The 12,593-nt window shown below is 39.7% G+C and overlaps 1 protein-coding gene across 1 annotated transcript in view; it reads right to left on the reverse strand.

Annotated features, from left to right (window-relative positions):
* The window catches only part of LOC133620178 (RNA binding protein fox-1 homolog 3-like), a 1,135,173-nt gene extending 1,123,348 nt beyond the window's left edge, over window positions 1-11,825 (reverse strand). The window contains exons 1-2 of the mRNA XM_061981452.1: window positions 11,751-11,825; window positions 3,191-3,538 (exon numbers count right to left, since the gene is read on the reverse strand). The gene's annotated coding sequence lies outside the window, so the exon portion shown is untranslated. The remainder of the gene's footprint in view (window positions 1-3,190; window positions 3,539-11,750) is intronic.
* Between the last annotated feature and the right edge of the window lie 768 nt (window positions 11,826-12,593).

Here is a 12,593-nt window from a genome sequence, read left to right on the forward strand (position 1 = left end):
ATACATCTTACCATCATTCATTCATACACCAAACATTAGTTCACACACAAAACATTGATTCATTTACACACCAACTATTTTTTAACATTCATACACCAAACATTCATTCATTCACACACCAAAGATGCATTCACATTCATGAACCAAACATTAATTCATTCATACACCAAACATTCATTCATATTCATACACCGAGCATTCATTGACATTCATACACCAAACGTGTATTCACATTCATACACCAACAATTCATTCATTTATCCACATTCATACATCAAGCATTCATTTACATTCCTACACCAAACACTTATTCACATCCATACACATACATATATTCATTAATACACCAAAAATCACTTCGCATTCAGACACCAAACATTCATTCATCCATACACCAAACATTCATTCATATCCATACACCAAATATCAATTCACATTCAGACACGAAACAGTCACTCACAGTCATACACCAAACATTCATTCATCCATACACCAAACATCCATTCATATTCATACACCAAACATTTAATCATCCACACACCAAACATTCATTCATTTTCATACAGCAAAAAAATTGTGCATTCATACACCAAACAGTCCTCCAGTCATATACCAAACAATCATTGATTCACACACCAAACATTCATTCACATTCTTACACCAATCATTATTCATTCACACACCAAACCTTCAATCACATTCATACACCAATTATTCATCCACATTCAGTCATTCATTGATACACCAAACATTCATTCATTTATACACTAAACATTCATTCACATTTATACACCAACTATTCATTCATTCATACACCAAACATTCAATGATTCACACACCAATTATTTATTAATTGTACACTAAACAATTATTCATATGCCAACCATTCATTCATTTATTTATACACCAACCATTCATTCATTAATTAATTCATTCATTCATAAACCAAATATTTGTTGATTCATACATCAAACATTCATTCATTCATACACTAAACGTTCATTGATTCAGACGCCAATCATTTTTTAAATCTATACACTAAACATGCATTCATACACCAACCATTCATTCATTCATTCATACACCAAACATTCATTCATCCATACACCAAACATTCATTAATATTCATACACCAAACATTTAAACATCCACACCCCAAACATTCATTCATTTTCATAAGGCAAAAAAATGGTTCATTCATACACCAAACAATCCTACATTCATACACCAAACAATCATTGATTCACACACCAAACATTCATTCCCATTCATACACCAATCAATAATTAATTCACACACCAAACCTTCATTCACATTCATACACCAATTATTAATCCACATTCAAACACCACCCATTCAGTCATTCATTGATACTCCAAATATTCATTAATTTACACACCAGTCAGTAATTCATTTATACACTAAACATTCATTCACATTTATACACCAACTATTCATTCATTCATACACCAAACAATCAATGATTCACACATCATTCATTTTCATAAGGCAAAAAAATGGTTCATTCATACACCACAGAGTCCTACATTCATACACCAATTATTCATTCACATTCATCCACCACCCATTCATTCATCCATTCATACACCAAACATTCATTGATTTACACACCAGTCATTCATTCATTTATACACTAAACATTTATACACCAACTATTCATTCATTCATGCACCAAACATTCACCAAACAATTCATTGTACACTACAAATTTATTCACACGCCAACCATTAATTAATTCATTCATACACCAAACATTCATTCATTCATAAACCAAACATTGGTTGATTTATGCACCAAACATTCATTCATTCATACACCAAACATTCATTGATTCAGACGCCAATCATTTATTAATCTATACACTTAACATGTATTCATACACCACCCATTCATTCATCCATTCATACACCAAACATTCATTAATTGACACACCAGACATTCATTCACATTTGTACACCAACTATTCATTCATTCATACACAAAACATTAAATGATTCATACACCAATCATTTATTAATTGTACACTAAACAAGAATTAATACGCCAACCATTCATTCATACACCAACCATTCATTCATTCATAAGCCAAACATTTGTTGATTCATATACCAAACATTCATTGATTCAGTTGCCAATCATTTATTATCTATACACTAAACATGTATTCATACACCAACCATTCATTAATTCATTCATTCATACACCAAACATGTACAATGTCATGCATATTTTAGCTTTAAAATCAGTCAAGTGTTTTTGGGCTGAAGGATGAGAGGGTTACTCGGGTCCAACCTGAGATCTAAAGTGTACTTTGGATTAAAAAAAGGACCACTGTAAAAATACTTAACAGTGGAAATAGTTCAAATAGGAGAAACATGGAGAACAGTTTAAAGAGAATAAGAATCCCACAAAGGTGGACTTTAGGAAACATGAGTAATTGCCAGGTGGCAACAGGTGTGTCTCAACACTTGGAATGAAGGAAGTAGGAAGAAAGCAGTAAAGAAATATTATATAAAATATAAAACAAAACAAAAAAAAGACAGAAAAACGGAACAAAATGTAGAAATCATATGGTTGTACTTTTTTTAAATTGAGTTTAGTGAAAAAGAAAAAAAAAAAGTAGCAACCATGGTGCGATCCCAAACTTCTAGTAGACGTGCTCGGGTTTTTTTTAAGCTCAGGAATTTGCATGCACATTGCGCGGCCCATTAATCGTGTTTTTCCAATATTTTTATGAACAGGAGAAGCCCAAATCGAAAACAAGATTTAAAATTCCGTTAATTGTCCGGCCCTAAGACACGTACGCATGCACACACACACACACACACACACACACACACACACACACATGCTCATACTTGACAGTAGGACATCAACATGAGCAGGAACTGACCAGAAAAAAAGTAAATAAAACCCTTAGAGAAGAAAGTAGAGATGAGGGGACACAGTCCAGACAAACAGCGTTTTTCAAATGTGAAACATCAGCTACTTTGAAACTACAATATTCTTCACTTGTTTGATTGTTGGTGGTTGTGTGTGTGTGTGTGTGTGTGTGTGTGCGTGTGTGTGTGTGTGTGTGTGTGTGTGTGTGTGTGTGTGTGTGTGTGTGTGTGTGTGTGTGTGTGTGTGTGTGTGTGTGTGAAGTGTTAAAAAGAGCCGCTGTACTCACAGTTGATGCTGTGGGCTCCCTGTGGAGTGTCGCCTGTCACACTTCTATCCTCTCAACGTCGCTCCCCAGCTACAAGTTCTCCTCGGACCAGAAGGTGTGAGGAGGAGGATGAGGATGAGGATGAGGAGGAGGATGCTGTGGTGGAACGCGGAGGAACGAACCAGTCGGGATGGAAGAAAGAGAGAGAGCTGAGGAAGGGGGCAGGGGCGAGCGGCGGCCTGTGATTGGTCAGTCAGTCCTGGGGAGGGAGGGTCAGTCTTGGCGGAGTTATGTTTTCTTCGCAGTCGGAATGACGAGCACCACATGCCTGAAGAGTCCCACGGATTCCACCGCTCGCTCGCTCGCTCACTACGAGAGAGAGAGAAAGACAATGAGTGAGTGAGTCAGTGAGAGAGAGAGAGTTAGTGTGTGAGCGAGTCAGTGAGTAAGAGAGAGTGAGAGAGAGAGTGTGAGTGAGTGAGTAAGTGAGAGAGAGAAAGAGACAGAGTTAGTGAGTGAGTGAGTGAGTGAGTGAGTGAGTGAGTGAGAGAGTAAGTGAGAGAGAGAGAAAGAGACAGAGTTAGTGTGTGAGTGAGTGAGTGTGTGTGTGAGTGAGAGAGAGAGAGAGAAAGTGAGAGTGTGTGTTTTTGTTTGAGCGAATGATTGTGTGAGTGAATGAGTGAGTGAGAGCGAGATAGAGGGAGAGAATGTGAGTGAGTGAGAGAGACAGAGAAAGAGAGAGAGAGACAGAGAGGGAGAGGGAGCTAGAGAGAGAGAGCTAGATAGAGAGAGGGAGAGTGAGTGGGATGGAGAGAACGTGTGTATAAGTGAGTGAGTGAGTGAAAGAGTAACTTATTGTTTGAGCGAAAGAGAGAAAGAGTGAGTGAATGAAAAAGAAAGAGAAAGAGTAATAATTGAATGTTTGAGTGAAAGAGAGAGTGCGTGTGAGCGAGTGAGTGAATGGGAGAGAGAAAGAGAGAGAGAATGTGAGTGAGTGAGTGAGTGAGTGAGTGAGTGAGCGAGCGAGAGGGAGATAATGTGAGAGAGAGAGAGAGAGAGAGAGAGAGAGAGAGAGAGAGAGAGAGAGAGAGAGTGAAAGTGTGTGTTTACGTTTGAGTGAGTGATTGTGTGAGTGAGAGCAAGATAGAGGGAGATAATGTGAGTGAGTGAGTGAGTGAGTGAGTGAGTGAGTGAGAAAGAGAAAGAAAGAGTAATTTAATGTTTGAGTGAAAGAGAGAGAGCGTGTGAGCGAGTGAGTGAATGGGAGAGAGAAAGAGAGTTTATTGTGACAGTGAGTGAGAGTGTGTGTGAAAGAGAGAAAGAGAGGGAGAGAATGTGAGTGAGTGAGTGAGTGAGTGAGAGAATGTGAGTGAGAGAGAGAGAGAGAACGTGAGTGAGTGAGTGAGTGAGTGAGTGAGTGAGTGAGTGAAAGAGAAAGAATAGAAAAAAATTAATGTTTGAGTGAAAGAGAGAGAGAGTGAGTGAGTGAGTGAGTGAGTGAGTGAGTGAGTGAGTGAGAGAGAGAAAGAGAGCGTGAGTGAGTGAGTGAGTGAGTGAGTGAGTGAGTGAGTGAGTGAGAAAGAGAAAGAAAGAGTAATTTAATGTTTGAGTGAAAGAGAGAGAGCGTGCGAGCGAGTGAGTGAATGGGAGAGAGAAAGAGAGTTTATTGTGACAGTGAGTGAGAGTGTGTGTGAAAGAGAGAAAGAGAGGGAGAGAATGTGAGTGAGTGAGTCAGAGAATGTGAGTGAGAGAGAGAGAGAGAACGTAAGTGAGTCAGTGAGTGAGTGAGTGAGTGAGTGAGTGAGTGAAAGAGAAAGAATAGAAAAAAATTAATGTTTGAGTGAAAGAGAGAGAGAGTGAGTGAGTGAGTGAGTGAGTGAGTGAGTGAGTGAGTGAGAGAGTGAGTGAGTGAGTGAGTGAGTGAGTGAGTGAGAGAGAGAAAGAGAGCGTGAGTGAGTGAGTGAGTGAGTGAGTGAGTGAGTGAGTGAGAAAGAGAAAGAAAGAGTAATTTAATGTTTGAGTGAAAGAGAGAGAGCGTGTGAGCGAGTGAGTGAATGGGAGAGAGAAAGAGAGTTTATTGTGACAGTGAGTGAGAGTGTGTGTGAAAGAGAGAAAGAGAGGGAGAGAATGTGAGTGAGTGAGTGAGTGAGAGAATGTGAGTGAGAGAGAGAGAGAGAACGTGAGTGAGTGAGTGAGTGAGTGAAAGAGAAAGAATAGAAAAAAATTAATGTTTGAGTGAAAGAGAGAGAGAGTGAGTGAGTGAGTGAGTGAGTGAGTGAGAGAGAGAAAGAGAGCGTGAGTGAGTGAGTGAGTGAGTGAGTGAGTGAGTGAGTGAGTGAGAAAGAGAAAGAAAGAGTAATTTAATGTTTGAGTGAAAGAGAGAGAGCGTGTGAGCGAGTGAGTGAATGGGAGAGAGAAAGAGAGTTTATTGTGACAGTGAGTGAGAGTGTGTGTGAAAGAGAGAAAGAGAGGGAGAGAATGTGAGTGAGTGAGTGAGTGAGAGAATGTGAGTGAGAGAGAGAGAGAGAATGTGAGTGAGTGAGTGAGTGAGTGAGTGAGTGAGTGAGTGAGTGAGTGAGTGAAAGAGAAAGAATAGAAAAAAATTAATGTTTGAGTGAAAGAGAGAGAGAGTGAGTGAGTGAAAGCGAAAGAGAGAGAGAATGAGTTAGTGTGTGAGTGAGTAAATGAGAACGAGAGCGAAAGGAGACTGAGTAAGTAATTGTGTGGGTGAATGAGTGTGTGATTGAAAGAGGGAGAGAGTGAGTGTGTGAATGAATGATTGTGTGAAAGAGTGAGTGAGTGAGTGATTGTGTGAAAGAGAAAAATACAAAAAGAGTGAGTGCATGGTGAGTAAGTGAGTGACCCAGTATGTGTCCATGCTCTAAATTAATCCGATTTGTCAAATAGTTGGGTGTAAATAAGCCTCCTACAGCCCATGGAAACACTTTAATCAGATCCTGTTCGCTTTTTGCAAAGTCAGACTAACATCTGGATTATGTGATTGGAAACCAGATCTCTGGAGAGGGTATCTGTGGGCAAGCAGTCGGGGACAGAGTGGTGGAACTTTCACGTGAGTTCCTAAAACATTTTATTTTCACCTGTTTTCTACTCATTTGTCACTGATTTTCTTTTGAACGTCTATTTTGGTGAATAAATATGACTGGAAAACGTTGTTATTTTTTGCAAATATTAGCTCATGTTTAAAAAAAGCTGGCACAAGTGGCAAAAAAGACTGAAAAAGTTAAAGGAATGCTCATCAAACACTTATTTGGAACATCCCACAGGTGAACAGGCTAATTGGGAACAGGTGGGTGCCATGATTGGGTATAAAAGCAGCTTCCGTGAAATGCTCAGTCATTCACAAACAAGGATGGGGCGAGGGTCACCACTTTGTCAACAAATGCGTGAGCAAATTGTTGAACAGTTTAAGAACAACATTTTTCAACGAGCTAGTGCAAGGAATTTAGGGATTTCACCATCTACGGTCCGTAATATCATCAAAAGGTTCTGAGAATCTGGAGAAATCACTGCACGTAAGCGATGATATTACTAACCTTCGATCCCTCAGGCGGTACTGCATCAAAAAGCAACATCCGTGTGTAAAGGCTATCACCACATGGGCTCAGGAACACTTCAGAAAACCACTGTCAGTAACTACAGGTCGTCACTACATCTGTAAGTGCAAGTTAAAACTCTACTATGCAAAACGAAAGCCATTTATCAACAACACCCAGAAACGCCGCCAGCTTCGCTGGCCCAAGCTCATCTACGATGGACTGATACAAAGTGGAAAAGTGTTCTGTGGTCTGACGAGTCCACATTTCAAATTGTTTTTGGAAACTGTGGACGTTGTGTCCTCCGAAACAAAGAGGAAAAGAACCATCCGGATTGTAATAGGCGCAAAGTGTAAAAGCCAGCATCTGTGATGGTATGGGGGTGTATTAGTGCCCAAGACATGGGTAATTTACACATCAGTGAAGGCACCATTAATGCTGAAAGGTACATACAGGTTTTGGAGCAACATATGTTGCCATCCAAGCAACGTTACCATGGACGCCCCTGCTTATTTCAGCAAAACAATGCCAAGCCAACGTGTTACAACAGCGTGGCTTCATAGTAAAAGAGTGCGGGTACTCGACTGGCCTGCCTGTAGTCCAGACCTGTCTCCCATTGAAAATGTGTAGCGCAATATGAAGCCTAAAATACCACAATGGAGACCCCCGGACTGTTGAACAACTTAAGCTGTACGTCAAGCAAGAATGGGAAAGAATTCCACCTGAAAAGCTTCAAAAATTTGGAATCGACCTTCAGTGTGAACGAGGCCAAAAAGTCGTGAAATTCCAAAACGCCTGTTGAACAAGAACTTGTCTCAGCCCTCTTTCCCCTCACGTGGGAGTCCAGCCCGGTCACAAGCCACACACACACACACACACACACACACACACACACACACACTGGCAGGAATCCCATCTCAGTCCTCCTCACTCCACCAAATTCAATTAAAAAGAGAAATTGGCAATTAGACAACTGTTATGATCCTGTAACAATGATCTCATCTGTAATTCATTGGCTCGTGATCCCCCGGGGGGAGGGGAGCGTGGGGGGGTCGATGGGGGCCGGGGGACGCCACACAAGAAGTGCTGGGGGTCATGTGACACACGCCAAACACGACACCGCCACAAACAAGATTTCCTCCCTGATTGAATGAAATCAATTCCATTTGGTTAATGAAGTGGGAGTGGGTGAGGGGGCGGGCCCTCACTTTGAAAAGGGGGAGGGGCAAGGGGTGTAGTGCTCCCCCCGCACGTCTTTTGGAGCGCGTAAATATCGCCGCCATCTTTGGGTTTTTTTATTAACACGACGCTTGTCTTCAGCATCACAGCCGCACAAACACACACGCCATGAGACTAACGAGCGACTAATTGACACACAGCGTCCGAGCAAATATGAACTCATCATCATCATCATCATCATCACATGGTGTTCAGTCTGAGGGTCCATGTCTTTCAGAGCAGACAGATCACCTGCACTGACACACACACACACACACACACACACACACACACACACACACACACACACACACACACACACACACACACACACACACATTCTCGTATTTGTTACCTTCTTGAGACCTCTTTAGGACCAGCCTTTCTAGATATATAAAGATGTGTATTTACAACATTAATAATACACACATACTATGCAAGTATATATAAAAGCTTGTTGTGAAAAATGAGTTGGAATTTCACAGGAAAAAGGTCACAATTTTACAAGAAAAACGTAGAATGTTGGCAGTATTATAATAAAAGTCGTAGTTTTACTCGACGCAAGTCAAAATGTTACAAGACGAACTGAACATTTGTGCAATATTGTGATAAAAGTTGGAATTTTACTCAATAACAGTCGCAGTTTTACAAGAAAAGCTTTAAATTTTGGCAATTTTATGAAAAGAGTCGTAATTTTACTCGACAAAAGTCACAATTTTATAAGAAAGCTTAAAAATTTGGGCAACGTTATAATCCATCCATCCATCCATTTTCAATCAGTCAATCAATCTTTATTTATATAGCCCTAAATCACAAGTGTCTCAAAGGGCTGCACAAGCCACAACGACATCCTCGGTACAAAGCCCACATACGGGCAAGGAAAAACTCACCCCAGTGGGACGTCGATGTGAATGACTATGAGAAACCTTGGAGAGGACCGCATATGTGGGTAACCCCCCCCCCTCTAGGGGAGACCGAAAGCAATGGATGTCGAGTGGGTCTGACATGATATTGTGAGAGTCCAGTCCATAGTGGATCCAACATAATAGTAAGAGTCCAGTCCATAGTGGGGCCAGCAGGACACCATCCCGAGCGGAGACAGGTCAGCAGCGCAGAGATGTTCCCTGCCGATGCACAGGCGAGCGGTCCACCCCGGGTCCCGACTCTGGACAGCCAGCACTTCATCCATGGCCACCGGACCTGTGCCCCCCCCCCCCCCCCCCCTCAAGGAAAAGGGGAGCAGAGGAGAAAAGAAAAGAAACGGCAGATCAACTGGTCTAACAGGGGGGCTATTTAAAGGCTAGAGTATACAAATGAGTTTTAAGATGGGACTTAAATGCTTCTACTGCTTGTGCCTTTTGGGATGGCGGGGGGCGCTGGAGCCCATCTCAGCTGCAATGTTATAATAATAATCGGAATTTTATTTGGCAAAATTATGACAAAAGTCATCATTTTACTCCAAAAATTTCACTATTTTACAAGAACAACAAAAAAATTGGGCAATATGGTGATACGAGTCAGAATTTTATATGACAAATGTTACCATTTTGCATTAAAAAGTCATAATTTTACATAAAAAAGTCATAATTTTACGAGAAAATATTGCAATATTACACAAACAGAAAGAATGTGAGAAATCGTTCCCAATTTTATAAGAAAGAAGTCGACAGACACATTGTGAGAAAAAGACTGCTTTTAGTTCATTTAATTTTTTTTTGAATTTTTTGTTTGTAATTGGTTTTTAATCTTCATTCAAGTTATTACAGTATGTCTCTATAGACATATTGATTTATTTTCTTTAATTAATTTTAGCCAAAGCGCGCACATTTCAATTTCCTACACACACTTGTTATTTCATATGTTGGCCAGAGGGGGAGCACTTTTAAAACCGACAGTCAATTTTTTTGGGACCACCCTCATTTTGATAGATTTCACCACCAGGGGTGCAAATGAGACATTCTCTATTAGATGCAATGGATTTCTGTATTGGGACCATGATTTATGTCCTAACTTGTTCACACCTCCTCATATGGAAGCTACTTTTCCTTGTTGATGTCTCAAGAAGGGTAAAAATACAAGAACACACACACACACACACACACACACACACACTTACACACACACAGGCCAAGGTGTGATTGCTCTGCTTTGCTCGTTTAGCACTTAGCGGGCAGACATCCCCTGAGGACAGTCATCACTTCCTGTTACCACGGCAGGAGCACATCGTGCACGAGGAGGCGCTCACACCATCGTCGCCTCGCGGGAATCAAACGTGTGGCCGCGCACTTATGAAATTACGACCAAAACTCCAGAATCACACTTTTTTAACGATTTGCAGGTAAAAAAAAAAATGTGGTCGAATAAAAACAATTATTTGCAAATAAAAACGTACAGGTAAACTTACTGGTTGAGATTGTTTCCCCTTTCTTCTGTCTGCCATTTTCCTCCCCACCTTGCCTCTTGTTAATTTTGGCGGACGGCACCATGTGCAAATAAATTCTGGGGGCTTTAAATTGATTCGGCAGCCCCAACTGTCGTTGTAGAGTGCCAATTACAGATGCTCTGAGTGCAAATGTGTGGATCACGCAGTTTTAGTTTGAAGGAAATTGTTTTTGCACCTGCAAATTGTTTTTTTAATTGCAGAAAAATTGTTTAATATTTGCGAATGTTTTTTTTTCACTGAATAACTTTTTTTTTACTTACGAATCAAATTTTTAATAGCAAAAAACAGTTGTTTTTTTTTACTTGCAAGTCAATTTTTTACATGCAAAAAACTTTTTTTTTTACTTGTAAATCGTTTTTTTAATTGAAAAGAAATGTTTTCTTAGACTTGTGAGTCCTTTTTTAATTGAGGAAAAAAAATGTAAACTTTTCAATTGAAGAAAAAAAAAATTTACTTGAAGAATATTGTTTTTTTTACTTGCAAATTGTTTTTTTAATTGAAAAAAGTAGTTTTTATAATGACGAATAATTTTTTTTCTAGCAGAACATTTTTTGGACTTGAAGAAAATTGTTTTTTTTTTACTTACAAATATTATTTTACTTGCAGAATTGCTCTGTTGATTGAATACATGTTTTTTTTTTCTTCTTGCAATTGTTTTTTTAATTGAAGAACATTGCTTGCGAAACAAATTTTTAATTACGGAAAAATATATATTTTTCTTACTTACAAATTGTTTTTTTAATTGAAAAAAATGTGTTGTTGTTTTTTTTTTACTTGTGAATCGTTTTTATTTTACTTGAAGAATATTGTGTTTTAATTGGAAAAAGTATTTTTTTATAAGGGCGAATCATTTTTTTAGTTGAAAGAAATGTTGTTGTTTTTTAACTTGCGAATCCTTTATTTGTTTGAAGAAAAATGTTTTGTTTTTTTTGTAAAAATTGTTTTTTTGCCCGAAAGGGACAAGCGGTACAAAATGGATGGATGGATGGAATTGGAAAAATGTTTTTTTATAATGGCGAATTAAACAGCAACACAGTATCAGTGCAGTGTCAACACAGCTACTAATTTTGCCACACGCTCACTGAACTAGTTATAAATTCACTGTCAAATCCATGCAAGCAGTTAGCTTTTTTACTGCCCGACATTAAGCTATTGAAAAGAAAATTATATTTATCCAGCGATCAAACGTCCATACAAGACACAAAATTTACTATCAACCGAAAATTGGGCGCATTGAAATAATGAGTACTTAGTTTGTGCACAATGTCATCAGGATGGCAACCATCTTAAAATAGTGTTTTTATGAACTGCTTCTCCTCTCCATCTCCAGAAGGGTGCAGGCAAATTAGCGCAACTTCTCTCTTACCTCCTCGCCCTCACCTTCGCCCTCCTCCCTACACGTCTCGCTCCTTCCAAGTTCCCGTCAGTCCTGGCGTGTCTCTGCCGGGTGAAGAATGAGAAGAAAGTGTTTTTTTTTGTTTTTTTTTTTTACCACAAGCCTCTTTTCTTCACATAAATGATTTGTACAATGACTTCCATGCGAGCGTCGAGGGGCTTGAAAGCCGCCTAGTGGGCCATCAGGTGTGATTTTCCACTTCAGATGTTTTTTTTGTTTTTTTTTTTAGAGGGAATGGTCTGAAATTGGATGGCATGGCAGCTGGCGGCTCCTGTGAAGCAGCCTGAGGCAACACTCCACTCGCGTGGTGCTAAACTTCTCTGCTGCAAGAGCATAAAAGTGAACAAGATGGTGCCACTCGGCCCCACAAGCACCTCCACAGATGTAATTACGGTAATTAGAAGCCACGGAAGGCAGTGAGGGGTAAATGAGGCCTCGGTGAGTACTTGCCACACTCACTACCTGTATTGACACCGCACAGGTACTGCGTTGGTGTTTCGTAATGGCGCCATCTGCTGGATAATACAAGTCATTACTTTTGACCTGCAAATATAATTGTTTAGGAGTTTGCGCAGAAGGAATGTGAAATGAGCAGCTCTGGTCAATGAGCCGAGTAAGCATGATTTTTCAAGGTTTCTTTAATAGTATGTGAATGTAAAATAGTTGTGCAGACGTTTGGAATTTGGCGTCAAGGCAGAATAAAACAAACATTAAAAAAACATAAAAAATCACAAACATTCACCAGTCTGCAGGCACACAGTAGAGCAATAAAATATATCACCTTATGAACCAATACAATTAATGTGATAAAAG

Source organism: Nerophis lumbriciformis, linkage group LG24 (genome assembly GCF_033978685.3).
Source record: "Nerophis lumbriciformis linkage group LG24, RoL_Nlum_v2.1, whole genome shotgun sequence".
NCBI classification, from domain to species: domain Eukaryota; kingdom Metazoa; phylum Chordata; class Actinopteri; order Syngnathiformes; family Syngnathidae; genus Nerophis; species Nerophis lumbriciformis.